The 18,842-nt window shown below is 41.1% G+C and overlaps 1 protein-coding gene across 6 annotated transcripts in view; it reads left to right on the top strand.

Moving 5' to 3' along the window:
• Positions 1-18,842, top strand: part of LOC110527549 (B-cell CLL/lymphoma 9 protein) — a 106,159-nt gene that overhangs the window by 48,700 nt on the left and 38,617 nt on the right. For 4 of the 6 annotated variants that reach the window (XM_036983040.1, XM_036983039.1, XM_036983035.1 and 1 more), the window contains exon 2: positions 16,067-16,272. The gene's annotated coding sequence lies outside the window, so the exon portion shown is untranslated. Of the gene's footprint in view, positions 1-11,805; positions 12,187-16,066; positions 16,273-18,842 lie in introns of those variants that run through there. The other 2 variants (XM_036983037.1, XM_036983036.1) reach the window with 1 other exon arrangement.

Genomic DNA, 18,842 nt, shown 5'->3' with positions numbered 1-18,842 from the left:
TTAAAAACAACAGAATCACCAGTTAAAAAAAATCAACAATCACGTGTATAAATCACTTGTTGGTCGTGTTACGCTTCCTGCATAGTTTCCCGTTGAGAAAAGAGTATCTCAGAGCCAGCACTGTACGTTTCAGGTCGGCTTCCACCCAAATCGCAGCAGGCGGATCTATACTGAGCCATACTTACTGCATAGCCATACCTCTGGCTATAGAACTGGGCTACAAACTAACACAGAAGATCATTATTTGTTGTGTAGCCTTGCAAATAACAGAATGCTGTTGAAAAACCTAACATTCAGGCTAACCTCATTCCTTAACGTAACATGGCAAACGCTCACCCATCATGTAGATGTATTATATAAAATGGGTTACTGATCCATGGAGCAGAGCAGTGGTCTGCTGGGCAGTTGGTCTGCTGGGCAGTTGGTCTGCTAGGCAGTTGGTCTGCTGGACAGTTGATGGCACCAGTCACTTTGATTTCCACACAGCTGTGGATGTAAAATACTAGTCAGACCCTAAGCTCTGGGCAGGGTTGGCTCAACTCAGTATGCATGCAGTTAAATAAGAAAAGGATCCTATAGAATACAATAGTATTACATACAGTACGGAATAGTATATAGTATTGTATAGTGTATTACGGCATAGCATAGATATCGATTGCAGGTCACAGACGGGCATGTCTGTGACCTTTAACTGCTTGTGTCTCTGATTGAGACCTGTGAATTTGTATTATAAGAGAGACTAAGAATAAACCTGGACATCTTTTGAACCTTTTATTACAGTACACGACAGCTAAATTGAATTTTGACAAAGTTCTATACCTGGCAGGTCGTTCAGTCTTGTGATAATGAAGAGTAATTCACTCACAGTGCTTGCTAGCCAACTGATTTACTTGATTTCCACTCAAACGAGTCTTAACCTTGCACATGACTTCCAGTATTCATAGAGAAGCTTGCTCAATGTCCACGATGTAAGTAATGAAAAAGTGGTCTACATGGGCATCCAGTTTATAAAGGAATTGATAAGGAATTTACAGTTGAAACCTTTGGTTCAAAATGATACCTACGCACACAGATATAGGTGCAGGCACAAAGAGACAGACACACACACACACACACACACACATGGGGACCTAAAATTAATTTCCATTCAAAATCCTTTTTTCCCTAACCCCTAACCCTTACCCAAACCCTAACCAAATCCCTGAACCTAACTCCTAACCCTAATACTATACCTAACCACTAACCCCTTACCCTAAACCTAATTGTAAGCCTAACCCTAAACGTACCTCTAAGCTTAAATAACCTTTGTCCCCATGAGGATTTGGGAAATTATCCCACGAGGGAAAATGTTCCTTATTTTACTATAGTTGTGGGGATTTTAGGATAGAAGAACCTCTCCCCCACAAAGAGGAGCTACTTGTCTGAATTTATGACACCCTGATGCCCTCTATCTGTGTACATAGAGGTGGTCCTCTCACAGCCATACAGCAACCCTCAGTGCCTAGAAGCTGCATGGAACTGCAATGATAGCTCTGTTGCATATTTAAGTGATAATGCCAGAGAAGCCGGTGTTTGGAGGATATATTGGCATGGGTGTTGTTAACTGTGTCAATATATCCTGCAAACACCGGCTTCAAGGACATTATCACTTTTAAACAAATATTCAAATATTGATTTACATATTTTCATATTTTTTTAAACATTTTGATTAATTTATTCATGATATTTCATCCTTCCACAAGATATAGTCCCGACACAAATCTAGGGTTGCTACCCAAGCGGGCTGGTCATTTAACAGTGTAGCCATTATAATAGCAAAGTAGCTGCATTTGCGTTTATTTAAGCTGTTTTCTAGCGAGACTTAGTTGGATACATCCTGGGTCCACTCCCACTTTTCTGTCTTGGTCTTTATTTAAAAACTGAGTTTTATTCCAGAGGTGACTGTCACTCCATAAAGCTCTGCTAGGCTTGCTGCCAATAGTCAGTTTATGATTTCATTTCCTTTTTGATGGTTTTCTGCTTTTTTTTTTAGCTAATGAGGCTTGATTTTGCTTGGCATGGAAAACGTGCTCTCTCATCAGGACACTTGTTCAGAGGAGATAGTCAACAACACAGCTAACACACTCACTTCCAACTGAAGCTGGAAATACTGCAAACTAGCTGCACTTTGTTTCGTTTTTACCTGATTTTTATTGACATTTCTTTGTATATATCCATAAAAATGATGCCAGCTGATTCATGATTTCGACTGGCTGAGAAACGCTGCCTGCCTGTCTTTCTGGTCCCGACTCCCGACACGTTCATTACTGTGGGACAGCTGGATATCGAATTTGAATATTGAAACAATGTTGCAAATGTAGTAGAGACAGACAGCAAGGTTTATACAAAATCTCTGCTATTGAAAACTAAATGTTAGTCTAAAATAAATGTGAGATAATATCTAGATGCTTTTAATAGTGGAGATCAAGTATATAAATTACCTGGCTGGGCTGATGAGACAGTGGATTGCGCAGTCAGATGGAACAGAGTAAATAGGCATTTTTACGTCATAGATTTAGCCGTTGGTAACTTGTGGAATAGACATTGGCTGGAATGCGGTTTTAACCAATCAGCATGAAGGATTAGACCCACCCGTTGTACAACTGTTGACAACATCTCCTCTGTCATTGAAGTGTATTCATACACTCTCTTTGCACTGCCCACACACACACACACACACACACACACACACACACTTGAAGTCGGAAGTTTACATACACCTTAGCCATACATTCAAACTCAGTATTTCACAATTCCTGACATTTAATCATAGTAAAAATTCCCTGTCTTAGGTCAGTTAGATCACTATTTTAAGAATGTGAAATGTCTGAATAATAGTAGAGAGAATTATTTATTTAAGCTTTTATTTCTTTCATCACATTCTCAGTGGGTCAGGAGTTAACATACACTCAATTAGTATTTGGTAGCATTGCCTTTAAATTGTCTAACTTGGGTCAAACGTTTCAGGTAGCCTTTCACAAGCTTCCCACAATAAGTTGGGTGAATTTTGGCACATTCCTCCTGACAGAGCTGGTGTAACTGAGTCAGGTTTGTAGGCCTCTTGCTCGCACACGCTTTTTCAGTTCTGCCCACAAATGTTCTATAGGCTGGAGGTCAAGGCTTTGTGATGGCCACTCCAATACCTTGTGACCAAGCTTTAACTTCCTGACTGATGTCTTGAGATGTTGCATCAATATATCCACATCATTTTCCTTTCTCATGATGTCCTCTACTTTGTGAAGTGCACCAGTCCCTCCTGCAGCAAAGCATCCCCACAACATGATGCTGCCACCCCCGTGCTTCACGGTTGGGATGGTGTTCTTCGGCTTGCAAGCCCCCACCTTTTTCCTCCAAACATAACAATGGTCATTATGGTCAAACAGTTCTATTTGTGTTTCATCAGACCAGAGGACATTTCTCCAAAAAGTATGATCTTTGTCCCAATGTGCAGTTGCAAACCGTAGTCTCACTTTTTTATGGCGGTTTTGGAGCAGTGGCTTCTTCCTTGCTGAGCGGCCTTTCAGGTTATGTTGATATAGGACTTGTTTTACTGTGGATATAGATACTTTTGTACCTGTTTCCTCCAGCATCTTCACAAGGTCCTTTGCTGTTGTTCTGGGATTGATTTGCACTTTTCGCACCAAAATACGTTCATCTCTAGGAGACAGATTGCGTCTCCTTCCTGAGCGGTATGATGGCTGCGTTGTTCCATGGTGTTTATACTTGCGTACTATTGTTTGTACAGATTAACTTGGTACCTTCAGGCGTTTGGAAATTGCTTCCAAGGATGAACCAGACTTGTGGAGGTCTACAATTTTTTTCTGAGGTCTTGGCTGATTTCTTTAGATTTTCCCATGATGTCAAGCAAAGAGGCACTGAGTTTGAAGGTAGGCCTTGAAATACATCTACAGGTACACCTCCAATTGATTCAAATGATGTCAATTAGCCTATCAGAAACTTCTAAAGACATTACATAATGTTCTGGAATTTTCCAAGCTGTTTAAAGGCACAGTCAACTTAGTGTATGTGAACTTCTGACCCACTGGAATTGTGATACAATGAATTATAAGTGAAATAATCTGTCTGTAAACAATTGTTGGAAAAATTACTTGTGTCATGCACAAAGTAGATGTCCTAACCGACTTGCCAAAACCATAGTTTGTTAACAAGAAATTTGTGGAGTGGTTGAAAAATGAGTTTTGATGACTCCAACCTAAGTGTATGTAAACTTCCGATTTCAACTGTATGTTTGCACATGGACACACACAACACACAGAGGTACAGAGGTACACAAAGGTGAGTCACATGGCATTTCATTGCTTACATGACTTGTTTCCTTGGCCAGTATTTACCAAGGACATCTATAGAAGGGGGCGGCAGGTAGCCTAACAGTTAAGAGTGTTGGGCCAATAACCAAATCCCCGAGCCGACTATGTGAAAAATCGATCAATGTGCCTTTGAGCAAGGCACTTAACCCTAATTGCTCCTGTAAGTCTCTCTGGATAAGATCGTCTGCTAAATGACTCTAATGTAAATGTAATAGAATATCCTGAAGCTGTTGGTTTCACAAATGGTCTACAGCAGTAACGACTATGAAAGGCCTTGGATGTTTCCCAAATGGCACCCTAATCCTTATGTCGTGCACTACTTTTGACTACAGCCCTATGGGTCCTGGTCAAAAGTACTGCACTACATAGGGAATAGAGTGTCATCTGGGATGCACACCTTGACTCACCAGTGTTCCTGCAGGAGGAGTGACGAAAGGGCTTTGTAATGGGGGTGACAGCAAAGCACCCAGAGCTAGGGACATTGTAAAACAAGTCCACTGGGGAAAAAAGTGGTGCAAATGAATTAAGGCAAGAGTGCTGGCTCAGCAGAAGTAATTTTCTTTGTTATGAGGTTTGTTCAGAGTCAAAGGATCATATTTCTTTGCAGGGCCTGATATATTCACGGACAAAAAAAACCTCACAGACTAACAAGCTGAGAGATAAACATCGTCTTCAAAGGTTCCTTATTGGGTAGGGAAAAAAAACTGTGCGTTACTCACAAATGAACAGGATTCACTTCAATATGATATCAATATTTAATTAGTTAATTTGCCAGGTTGTTGTTCAACGTATCCACTCTAAACTGAGTGTATGATTTAATTTCTGTATGACAACAATTACATCCCATTTTTATTGCTGTTTTCAGCTCCCTGATTAGCGGTTATTGAATTAATTATAGGGCACTCAATAGAATGGTTTGCTAACAAATTCCTTGTTGATGACTAGCTCATTGGTGTAATTTCACTAGAGAGGTGCATTCATTTAATTGGAGCTTGTTTAGATATCTACCTCCATTGTAGAGGAGGGGAATGAAGAGGAGATGAGAGGGAAGGGGAGCGGGGAGGAGAGGAGAGAACTGGAAAGTGGTGATTAATTGCAAAAGCAATCAAATCTGTATCTGGAAGACTGCTGTTAGATAAGCCTGAATGAATTTGAAATACTTTTTTTTTTCAAGAAATACAAATTATTGTCCACTCTCAAAATGTTGTGAACGGTTGTTTGTGTCTCACTCACTGCCTTTAAAAATCAGTTGTGCACCGCAAGGTCATCTACTTGACTTATAGTAGAACAATAAGTTAACAGTGTCGGCCATAGGGTCACAAATAAATGTGAAAGAAGAAAAAAAGAAAAAAATGAAACTGGTCAGCAAATGCAACCATAATATTGGCGCCATAGTGATGTTCAAGTCATCCCTCACCACTGATGTTTTCTGTTAGGGCTACTATAAGAAATACACCACTTGTATCTTCCTGGTAATGCCCTGGATGGATACACAAGTGGGAGAGCTTATATACTAGTGTAACCGATGTGAAAAGGCTAGCTAGTTAGCGGTGGTGCGCGCTAATAGCGTTTCAATCGTTGACTTCACTCGCTCTGAGAACTTGAAGTAGTTGCTTCCCTTGCTCTGCAAGGGCCGTGGCTTTTGTGGAGCGATGGGTAACGATGCTTTGAGGGTGGCTGTTGTCGATGTGTGCAGAGGGTCCCTGGTTCGAGCCCAGGTAGGGGCGAGGAGAGGGACGGAAGCTATACTGTTACACTAGCACACCAACAAAGGGTGTGACTGGGACATGATCCCCTCCTACGGTAACAGTCAAACGTTTGGACACACCTATTCATTCCAAGTTTTTATTTAGACTATTTTCTACATTGTAGAATAATACAAAAGACATCAAAACTATGAAATAACACATATGGAATCATGTAGTAAACAAAAAAGTGTTCAACAAATCAAATCCAAATATATTTTAGATTCTTCAAAGTAGCCACCCTTTGCCTTGATGACAGCTTTGCACACTCTTGGCATTCTGTCAACCAGCTTCATGAGGTAGTGACCTGGAATGCATTTCAATTAACAGGCGTGCCTTGTTAAAAGTTAATGTGTGGAATTTCTTTCCTTCTTAATGTGTTTGAGCCAATCAGTTGTGTTGTGACAAGGTAGGGGTGGTATACTGAAGATAGCCCTATTTGGTAAAATACCAAGTCCTTATTATGGCAAGAACAGCTCAAATGAGAAAAGAGAAACGACAGTCCATCATTACTTTAAGACATAAAGGTCAGTCAATACGGAAAATTTCAAGAACTTTGAACGTTTCTTCAAGTGCAGTCGCAAAAACCATCAAGTGCTATGATTAAACTGGCTCTCATGAGGACCGCCACAGGAAAGGATGACCCAGAGTTACCTCTGCTGCAGAGGATAAGTTCATTAGAGTAACCAGCCTCAGAAATTGCAGCCCAAATAAATGCTTCACAGAGTTCAAGTAACAGACACATCTCAACATCAACTGTTCAGAGGAGACTGCGTGAATCAGGCCTTAATGGTCGAATTGCTGCAAATAAACCACTACTAAAGGACACCAATAATAATAAGAGACTTGCTTGGGCCAAGAAACACAAGTAATGGACATTAGACAAGTGTAAATCTGTCCTTTGGTCTGATTTGATAGTCCAAATTTGAGATTTTTGGTTCCAACCGCCGTGTCTTTGTGAGATGCAGAGTAGGGGAACGGATGATCTTCGCATGTGTGGATCCCACAGTGAAGCATGGAGGAGCTGTGATTGATTTATTTAGAATTCAAGGCACACTTAACCAGCATGGCTACCACAGCATTCTGCAGTGATACCCCATCCCGTCGGGTTTGCGCTTAGTGAGACTATAATTTGATTTTCCAACAGGACAATGACCCAAAACACACCTCCAGGCTGTGTAAGGGCTATTTCACCAAGGAGTGTGATGGAGTGCTGCATCAGATGACCTGGCCTCCACAATAACCCGACCTCAACCCAAATGAGATGGTTTGAGATGAGTTGGATTGCAGAGAGAAGGAAAAGCAGCCAATAAGTATTCAGCATATGTGGGAACTCCTTTAAAACGGTTGGAAAAGCATTCCAGGTGAAGCTGGTTGAGAGAATGCCAAGACTGTGCAAAGCTATCATCAAGGCAAAGGGTGGCTACTTTGAACAATCAAAATTATAGATCACTACATGATTTCATATGTGTTATTTAATAGTTTTGATGTCTTCACTAGTATTATACAATGTAGAAAATAGTACAAATAAAGAAAAACCCTTGAATGAGTAGGTGTGTCCAAACTTTTGACTGGTACTGTATATAGATCACATAAACACATACCTCTTTATGGATGAGCGGCACCACTAAATCCCTCGGTTTGACTATATTGCACTGTTCTAAGCAGCCACATATGTTGGTCTCTTTATTAACCTATGGCAATGACATACATTCACTTAGAGTGTCAGCTTAGACCTGGAACACCAGATAGGAGGATAGAAATAAAGCCCATGCCTCATTGTGATCAGGATTTGTTTTTGCTTTCCGTGCTACCAGATGTCACCTCTTGCTGGGGTGTTAAACATGAAAAACGTGTGTAACTGATGTTTTTACTCACTGTGTTGCACAAACATTTAACTCTGTGGAGACACAACAGGGCCGTGTTCGTTAGGCATTAATCGGAAGATAACAGACTGAAGCAGGGAGGGATTATCTAGACTTGTTCTAATAAGAAAAATGTTTTGTTTTCCTTTGCAAAACATTTGCCACGGTGTATCCTGCTGAACACAACCCTGTAACACTAGGGATGTCAGGCACCATATTACATATAAAAGTATGCAAACATTGACAACTGTCTCTGTTTTCGCCCATATAGTAAATGGTATATGTCTGAAACATGTCTGTCATGTACTCTCTGGGGGTAGAGGAACAGACATTTTATCAGCAGGGGACGATCTTTCATATCACTCCCAAAGAGGAAAAAGGATTGCCTTTTTTTTTCTCCCCCTTGTTATCTAAGAGGCACACGAATCGACAGAGTAAAACGGTAAAAGCAATTGCCATGGAACTTCTAAGGGAATTGTTTTCCCCAAGAATGGAGTATTCACTTAGAATGTTGTTGTTTTCTCTCTCTCTCTCTCTCTCTCTCTCTCTCTTTGTCTCTCTCTCTTTCTGTCTCACTCTCTGTCTCTCCCTCTGTCTCTCTCTCTTTCTGTCTCACTCTCTGTCTCTCTCTCTGCTCTTTCTGGGATCCCGGGAGTCTGTTGGTTGCGTAGTAGTGGTGCTGTGGGTTCAAGCAGAGGATTAGATGGCAGACAAATGCTTTTAATCCCTTGAGTCTGCCAGCCCCCCCTCCGTTGCACGCTTAGTATGCATCAGAACGAACAACAGACAAAAATCTAGTGCTTCCTCTCCTCCTTCTAACATTCCCTGTCTTTTGTCTCCATTTCGAATCAAGAAACAGCTATGTGCCGATAGGTCTCTGATCATTCTCTGCTATTTCTAACCAATATAAAGAACTATATCTTCTTGTGTAAATAGAATAGATAAACATGTGCCTAGTGTCTGTTCTATTGTGTTGACACAAAGAATCCCTATTGCATGTTTATCACTCTTGCTCAGCTATTTGAAGGAAGAGTGTTTTAAGAGAGGCAAGTGACTGTGAAAAATTGCAATTGGTATCTCTGAGATGACATTTGTGAGTGTGTTGTACCCCACATCTGAGGGGATCCGACTAGTACGGTCAGATGATACTATAGAGTTCAGCCCATAGCATGTCCTCAGTAAGGGACACAGGGAAACCCAAATGTGACAAAAGACGAAAACTGCTATCCTGACGTCTGTACTGGCTGCTAGTACAGCCTGGTCTCATAGACTAGATGTAACATAGTAAATGAAAAACCGGGATAATCAAATTGGTATGGTATGTTTTGTTTGGTATGGCTACATAGGACAGAATGTTACTAAAGGCAAAATCAAAAGTATGAGGGTTGGTCAGGGTAGATTGGTGGGCGTATAACGTGAATGTCTAGCAACCCAAAGGTTGCACGTTCGAATCTTATCATGGATAACTTAAGCATTTTGCAACTACTTAACATGCTAGCTAACCCTTCCCCTAACCCTTTAACCTAACTCCTTATCTTAACACTTAACCCCCAGCCTAGCTAACATTAGCCACCTAGCTACGGTTAGTGTTAACCACCTAGCTAACGTTAGCTACTTCAAATTGGAATTCGTAACATATCATACGTTTTCGCAAATTCATAACATAGCAAGAATTGCAATTCCTAACATATTGTACGAATTGAAATTTGTAACATATAATACAAATTGTAATTTGTAAGATAAGACACGAAATGGAAGATGGACATCCACAAATGAATACATACCATACGAAACGTAACATATTATACTAATTGGAGTGCCCAAGATTTCCATTTACTTTGTTATATCTAGGTTGGCTATTACTGGCATCTTGAGATGCCAGGGGTTTAAGTGATCCATCATATGAATCTGTCCAGGTTGACTGTTCATGTCTCCAGTCTACGACATTTGATAAAGACGGACACAGACAGTTAGACAGACAGATGACGGACATACTTTCACATTCACTTCTTGTCATTTAACAGACTCTTACCTAAACCAATATATAACCTATGGGGAGGGGCAAAGTAGGTGCCAGGTAGACCCATATAAAACAAAACCTGTTCAAAGAAGAACAAGTGGATGAGTGCAAGGGTGGAGGGAATCAAGGGTTGAGGTGGTGGAGTAGCCAGGTGCAGTTTGAAGAGAACACACCTACACCTTTGATGTTCAAACCGTTGAGGACATCTAAAAAGACATCAGGCTATAGGAAAGTGTCTGCTTTTTCATTTACTATCGTCTCCTGTGCAGGCATGCGGGGGACACAGCTCTTTCAACTACAATTGATCTAACAGCTCACATACAGTATGGCACATTGACTTGACCTAGAATCTGATTAAGAATTTAGGTTAAGCTATTATTTCAAAGTGGGGGTAGCAGAGGAAACAAGACAAGAAGTATACTTCATTAGTCCACACGAGGTGGAAATTTGTCTTCTGATTTCATCCAACCCCCCTGATATACACACACACACAAACACACATTAGATTGGAGAGGCTGGAGCAGACATCATTTACAAATGAAGCATGTGTGTTTAGTGAGTCCACCAGATCAGAGGCAGACCAGAGATAAGCGCATGTATAGAGTATCACAGTATGAGTCATAACACCCATAAAACCTAGCCGTCAAACAAGGAAAGGGTTCTAATAGTTTTTCCACCATTCATTTTTCCCATAGGGGATTTTAGAAACTTAAAATAAGGGCTGTGCTTCGCATAGGCTTACCCTTGCGTGATGTTTTGATGACCGTGTAAATCTCTCTAGGACAAGGTGACTTACGTATATATTCACCTGTATTTACCCACCAAAAAAATAAATGCTAATTAGCTGCAAATGTGGCTATCATAAAGAACTACAAATGCCATGATGATCTAAATGAGACTGCCGAATCGAGGCAAAGGTAAACATCTCTGGGTTAACTATCTAATGTTAACTAACTCTAGTAATTAATAAATTGGCAACATTTCTTTAAATGGACAATTCTGTGAACTGTCTTGTGCAAGTTTTACATCGATACAATACCTGTTTGCAAAGGTGTCAGCTAGATGTGACGAGCAGGAGCTTGCAGGGATTTGTAGTTTTGCACAATGTCTACTTTGATCATAATTAGCATTTTTTAATCTAAGAGTAAATAGAGCCGAGCATATTGATTAAAGTCACCTTGTCCGAGAGAGATTTACATGGTTGTTGAAACATCCTTCCTGGGTAAGCCTACACAAACAGCCCTTTTTTTCCTCTAAAATCCCCTATGGGAAAAATGAATGGTGGAAAAATTATTGGAACCATTTCCCTGTTTGACAGCTAGGTTTAATGGGTATTATGACACCTCCACTGTGAGGCTCTATTGGACCATTTTCCTGTCCTTGCTAAGCATTCAACATGTAAGGAGTACTTTTGGTGTCAGGAAAAATGTATTGAGTAAAATATACATCTTTAGCAATGACGTGAAGTAAAAGTTGTAAGAAATAGTTGTAAGTACAGATACACCAAAAACGACTTACACGATTGTGTAAAAATACTTCAAAGTATTTTTTATTTTGTTTTACACTACTGCTATTTACTGTCAGGCCTAATAGGCAAACATTTTAATTTCCCAAAATGCATAGGATATTGTATGGTTATCCTAGTCTTGCAATCGGTTAGTCCATTATCACCTTTACCCTGTCGTTCCTTGTAGGCTATAACGGATTGACTTCGCTCTCACTTCTCTGTGAGTTTGGTCTGTGTTCTAAACTGGCTGGGGTTTTCAGCTTGCTTTGACAAACACCCCTCCCCCCAAGCTTTGGCGAAACAGGAACAACTCCTTTGAGAGAGAGAGAGAGAGAGAGAGAGAGGAAAAAAAAAAAGCTGCACAAGTTTGGAACGTCTTGGAGAAGCCCTTGTTATCGCTTGGAGTATACTAGTCAGGAGCGGAGATTTATTCATGCAAAATCTGGAACTATTCTACTGCTCTGGTTTAATCGTGGAAAAATAACAGTTTAACCTCGTCTTTCGCGTAGGCCTAACCTATTTTTGTGAAAATGGTTTACTTTACTCGAGGATAATTATTGGTGCAAGTCTATTTGTGTATGGAATCATTTGTCCTCAACGAAGAAAGATGGGACTCGTGGAGCTCTGTATACATATGTGATATCGTGTTCAACAATGAAGGATATTGTGTCAGACACAATGGGTAAGGGAGGGTTTCCCTTTGCATCTAACGTTACTCTACCTAACCAAGCTATATATCTTTAAAAAAAATGTTTTATCCCATGCCCTTTCAGCTGTAAACATACTTGGCCTTGCTCCGTTGGGAAGTCAGACCCTTATTCTCTGAAGTTAACGTTACACCTTTAAACATTCTTCAATTTGCTATTTCAATATATCGCTTCAAAGTTGTCCCTGGTGCTAGTTTTGTCCTATTAATTTGTGTAGATGGGTATTTGTCCATTGCAGCACACATGCTGCTGCTTTCTATTTTCGTAATGCATCGATTTGTGGGGGGTTACTTACTTTCCCCACTAATACTAATCAATTCTGACTTTCGGTTTCACCTAGAAAACTTAAATTACTGCACTTATCCAGGTCTACGCGTGCTGAAACCATTACAAGGCAGTAAGCAACACATCCTGCAAATGTTGATCGTGATTCGCCGACTTGGCCTGAAGCTTTTTGTCCCATTCTGTGACCAACCCGACGTTTTCCAGTGGAAGGCTTGAACAGCCGTGGTTGAATACGCTAAATCTATCGTTACCTTTCGTGTTGCAGTGGCTCCTGGTTTTGATCCGCATGTTATTAAAGGCGAGCGTGAAAGGAGATGGTTTGTAACTGTCTGGCCAACAAAAAAACAAAGCTACGAGAGGGTACAGTAATTCTCCCATTCATGGTATCCGACTCAATATGGAATGGGACGTCTGCAACATATTCTGAAATGAATGTAGCCCACACTCTTTTGCATATGTAAACACTGGATTGGAGGTACTGGAAAATGTTGAATCATACGTTTTATATTCATAATAGGTGTTGTGTCAGTTAGTTGGAAACTTGCATTACCACCCCTTTGTAGTTATATAGATGGTATTTATGCTGTGTAACTAGCCCGTTTTGTTTCTTGAGCAAAGACTGTCTGTTTACTTGTTCTACCCATAGAGAATACTGCGTCATGTCCTGTGTCCACCTGGTTGTGGTTCCTGCTTGAATGGTAGGTTAGTTAGATAACCAAAGCCTTGGCCTATTCACTCTGCTCACGACTGTTTGGGCAGATTCAATATTTGCCAAAAGGTTATTTTGGTGGTGTAGACTATTCATATAGAAGATGTGAATGATGCCATGGTCAGAAGAGCTGATGAAGCCGTATAACACTCATTTTGCCAGCATGGAAAATACATTGGCTGCAGTACAGTAGGTTAAAGCTAGAATCCTTAGTTGTTACATCCATTTTTGGACTTATAAATTAATGATATATATACCCATTGATTCTTGAAGAATATAACTTATTTCAAGCCCTCAAGCCCTCCTTTCAAGCCTCATGAGCTTAGTTCAAGTGTTTTACCCCATCAGAACCCAAACTATTTGTTTTATGCCAATGTTTGTGACAATGACCTAAATGTAAACAAACACTGTATAGCCTCAACATGGTTAAAACTATCATTTTGATATCATGGTCAGGGTTTCATTCATATCTCTGTCTGAATTTGATAGTGGTTACATTTCTCCAGGCCAATCTCAAGCTTTTTACCAAAACAGGTGGGGTGGCTGCGTTGCCATTGTTTCAACTATGCATCCAAGGTTTAAGATTATAATTAAGGCCTTAAAGTTTATGCATACCAGGCTAGGGTAACGCTATTTCCAAGTTGTCCTTTTGGATCAATTGGGTATTTCATTCTAGCTGTCCCATAGTTTTACTGTTAGCTGTCCCATAGTTTTACTGCTGTGCAGTGGCTTAAACCTGGGCATCTAACCTAATGTCAAAGCTGACGTGCGTCACAAATGCTGTGGATATGCAGTTAACATGTAGGTTGTCTGCTATCTATTCCCTTTGCACTGTGGGTAGAATCTGCCTTGTGGTTCCATTGCCTTTGTATATGTGATGGTTTTATATATTAGCTTGGTATATGTGGGATGTATCATGTACACATTATACAAGTTTTCTATATATCATTTCCCTTGTGCATCTTAGTTGTTAAATGTGTAATTGCTAAATTGCATGGCCTCTGTTGCCGCCAGAGAAAGAAGAAACACAAGCTAAAATAAAAAGCGAACACACGTTCGATTTGGGACCGACTGTGTCTGCCTCTTCCTATTGTATTCCTATTTGAATTATTCCTCTCTAAGACATTGCCCTGAAACCTCTAAAAAGTCACACTGCTTTTCAACCAGACATTGAATGTATCGATTGTGCCTTTTTTAAAAGCGGCTTGATAAATTCATCAAAAAAAGAAACGTCCTCTCACTGTCAACTGAGTTTATTTTCAGCAAACTTAACATGTGTAAATATTTGTATGAACATAAGATTGAACAACTGAGACAAACTGAACAAGTTCCACAGACATGTGACTAACAGAAATGGAATAATGTGTCCCTGAACAAAGGGGGGTCAAAATCAAAAGTAACAGTTAGTATCTGGTGTGGTCACAAGCTGCAATAAGTACTACAGTGCATCTCCTCCTCATGGACTGCACCAGATTTGCCAGTTCTTGCTGTGAGATGTTACCCCACTCTTCCACCAAGGCACCTGCAAGTTCCTGGACATTTCTGGGGGGAATGGCCCTATCCCTCACCCTCCGATCCAACAGGTCCCAGACGTGCTCAATGGGATTGAGATCTGGCCATGCAAGAACACACAGAACGATCAGTATGGCTGGTGGCATTGTCATGCTGGAGGGTCATGTCAGGATGAGCCTGCAGGAAGGGTACCACATGAGGGAGGAGGATGTCTTCCCTGTAACGCACAGCGTTGATATTGCCTGCAATGACAACAAGCTCAGTCCGATGATGTTGTGACACACCGCCCCAGACCATAAAGGACCCTCCACCTCCAAATCGAACCCGCTCCAGAGAACAGGCCTTGGTGTCACGCTCATTCCATCGACGATAAACGCGAATCCGACCATCACCCCTGGTCAGACAAAACCGCAACTCGTCAGTGAAGAGCACTTTTTGCCAGTCCTGTCTGGTCCAGCAACAGTGGGTTTGTGCCCATAGGCGACATTGTTGCCCGTGTTGTTTGGTGAGGACCTGCCTTATAACAGGCCTACAAGCCCTCAGTCCAGCCTTTCTCAGCCTATTGCGGACAGTCTGAGCACTGATGGAGTGATTGTGCGTTCCTGGTGTAACTCGGGCAGTTGTTACCATCCTGTACCTGTCCCGCAGGTGTGATGTTTGGATGTACTGATCCAAACATTACACGTGGTCTGCCACTGTCCGTCCTGTCTCCCTGTAGCGCTGTCTTAGGCATCTCACAGTACGGACATTGCGAGTTATTGCACTGGCCACATCGTTCATGCAGATGAGCATGGACCCTGGGCATCTTTCTTTTGGTGTTTTTAGTAGAAAGGCCTATTTAGTGTTCTAAGTTCTCATAACTGTGACCTTAATTGCCTACCGTCTGTAAGCTGTTAGTGTCTTAACGACCGTTCCACAGGTACATGTTCATTAATTGTTCATGGTTCATTGAACAAGCATGGGAGACAGTGTTTAAACCCTTTACAATGAAGATCTGTGAAGCTATTTGGATTTTTACGAATTATCTTTGAAAGACAGGGTCCTGAAAAAGGGACGTTTCTGTTTTTGCTGAGTTTATGAATGAGATGTAAACGTGTGTGGTCCTTTGATAATCATGTTCCTCAACCAAAAGTGTATTTAGGTCTTTGGAGATCTGAGGCCTGTTTAGGAGGATGTAATGTCACGGAATGTTCGGAGAGAGAATGTATTGCGTAGAACAGAAATGATTGTCTCTCAGATGGAAAAGGGGATTGTGTCAACTGGATTTGTTCTATTTCCATCTGTGATATTCTGAGCGTTTTAAAGACCCTGAATACACCCCTGATGGTTGTCTTTTTTTCACTCTCCAGGTTTGTGAATGGGCACTGTGATCTTCTGCTGAGAGGGAGTGCCGGGATTTGAGGCTCTGTGACAGTTGTGACTCCGGGCCGACGCTAAGCCAGTCAGCTTGCTTTATCTGCCATACCAAGGTCAAAGGGCACGACAAAGGGAACCCAGGGATAGGCTCTCCTCATGAGGAGTAGCCGGGGTCTCTGAGACCTGGGGTCATTTTAAGGTAAGGAACATCACAAACTCACACACGCGTGTAGCCGCCATGTTACTTTGTCACTGTTTTACAGGCATGTGATATGTGAAAATGTTTTTGTGCTTGTTGGCGAATGTGTCAATTATATTCAAGCATTAGGAATGTTAGGGACAACACGTATTACGGACTACAATATGGTTAATCAAACGTTTTATTATTTTTGTATGACAACGTATTCACAGATATCGACTCTTCCCATGACATCTGACTGCTTAAGATGTGTTTTTCTTTTTGTGCATGGGATCTAAGAGTCTAAACTTAAAGAACTCAAAGAGCAGTAACAGGGGAATCTTGACGTAATAGCTTACTCCACAAATCTCAGATGTGTGTGGGGGGGGGGGGGGCGCATGGGTTCAGGCCCTGGGCAGAGGACAGGGCACCCTGTTTATGGAACGGTATGCTGTGTTGCAGGGCTTATCTCAGGCCCTGCCTACACACACACACCATGTGTGACGCCAGCCTGGGAAGAGCTGAGGGCGGGCACATGCAAATGGCATAAAACAGCCCAGCATACCATCCTGTAATCACATTCCGTGACCTACACACCCACTAATGGCCTCAGATGTAGGAACACAGAGGCTGACAGACAGGAAATGGTGTGTGTGTGCGCGCATATGTATTGGAGACAGTGTGGTGTGAGGCGTGCGCTGTCTCCATAGCTGGGCGGTATACCATATTTTATGGTATTGAAGCAGGGACCGGTTTGGGTTTTTACTTTACCTTCTATACCGGTATTTGAATGTTTTGGTTTGTTAAATGTGATACTCCATGTGTAATGTCAATTTTTAGAGTTTACTTTGCTACTTGAGTCATTTCTCTCCGCGCAACACATACCTAGCCATGCCCCCCTGTCACTCAAGGAGCGCATTTGATGTTCCTCAACCACGAGACACTTGCGTTCAGTCTGCATGGTCAATGCAGCACATGCAACAATGTTGATGATGACAATGCTGTTTTCACTCTGCTTCTTAATATAAATCCACTAGCGTTCTATAATGACACTAAAGGTTTGTGTTTCTTACATCAGCAAACAGCTAGTTTGTCTTTTCTTAGCAAGTTGCCCTAAATCTTGTTAACCGCTAATGCTAATAGCTAGCTAATAAATGTACTGAGTAAGAGCATACGTAGCTAGCTAATACAGCCTGCTAATACCAGTGATGGTGTAGACCTAAATCAGCATGTTGTTTGTGCAAGAGTATCTTCAAAATCAAAGAGGAATATGCAAAGCAGGGATATGTTGGCTACATGATGTAGGTAAGAGAGAACATGCAATATAGCCAAAGCTTATAGGGTCCCCTAGGAAACGCTTATCGACACTTTAGTTCCTACTGTCACAATAACCCCTCCCTGGCATTTTGTCATCTCAAACAACATTGTATTCAAAGTTCCTACTATTATATTCTAACTATAGAATTAAAATAGTCATTCTATTTCCATGATTCCAACAGTTTTTTGCTCTTATTGGAAAGTCAAATTGCAATTGCAACATTTGGTTAAAAATAAGTCCTAGATGATTTGTCCATATCGTGCAACCCTACGTGGCAGTGTGGACATTTTCTCAATTGAGGAGTGGTGTAAAGTACTTAAGTAAAAATACTTTAAAGTACTATGTATGTTGTTTTTTTTTGTATCTGTACTTTACTATTTTTTAAACATTTGGACTACTTTTACTTCACTACATTCCTAAAGAAGGGGGCGGCAGGGTAGCCTAGTGGTTAGAGCGTTGGACTAGTAACCGGAAGGTTGTGAGTTCAAACCCCCGAGCTGACAAGGTACAAATCTGTCTTTCTGCCCCTGAACAGGCAGTTAACCCACTGTTCCCAGGCCGTCATTGAAAATAAGAATTTGTTCTTAACTGACTTGCCTGGTTAAATAAAGGTAAAATAAAAAAATAAAAAATAAAAAGAAAATACTGTACTTTTTACTCCGTGCATTTTCCCTGACACCTAAAAGTACTCGTTACATTTTTAATGCTTAGCAGGACAGGAAAATGGTCCAATTCACACACTTGTCAAGAGAACATCCCTGGTCATCTACTGCCTCTGATGTGGAGGACTCACTAAACACAAATGTTTTGTTTGTAAATTATGTCTGAGTGTGCCCTTGGCTATCCGTAAATACAAACAAACAAAAAACTAGAAAATGGTGCCATCTGGCTTGCATAATGAATGGAATTTTCAATTATTTATACTTTTACTTTTTTGATACTTAAGTATATTTATAACCCAATACTTTTAGACTTTTACTCAAGTAGTATTTTACTGGTCGGCTGCGCGGTTTGGCGAGGGTAGGTAGCAACACATCTGCCACACAACACTGAAGCTCCACAGGGGTGCGTGCTCAGTCCCCTCCTGTAACTCCCTGTTTACCCACGATTGCATGGTAAGGCATGACACCAACACCATCATTAAGTTTGCAGATGACACAAGAGCCTGATCACCGACAACAACAAGACAGCCTATAGGGAGGAGGACAGAGACCTGGCCGGGGGGTGCCAGAATAACAACCTATCCCTCAACGTAACCAAGACTAAGGAGATG

Source organism: Oncorhynchus mykiss, chromosome 7 (genome assembly GCF_013265735.2).
Source record: "Oncorhynchus mykiss isolate Arlee chromosome 7, USDA_OmykA_1.1, whole genome shotgun sequence".
Taxonomy (NCBI): domain Eukaryota; kingdom Metazoa; phylum Chordata; class Actinopteri; order Salmoniformes; family Salmonidae; genus Oncorhynchus; species Oncorhynchus mykiss.
The sequence above is the reverse complement of the archived record's forward strand: the minus strand, read 5'-3'. Positions and strand labels throughout refer to the sequence as shown.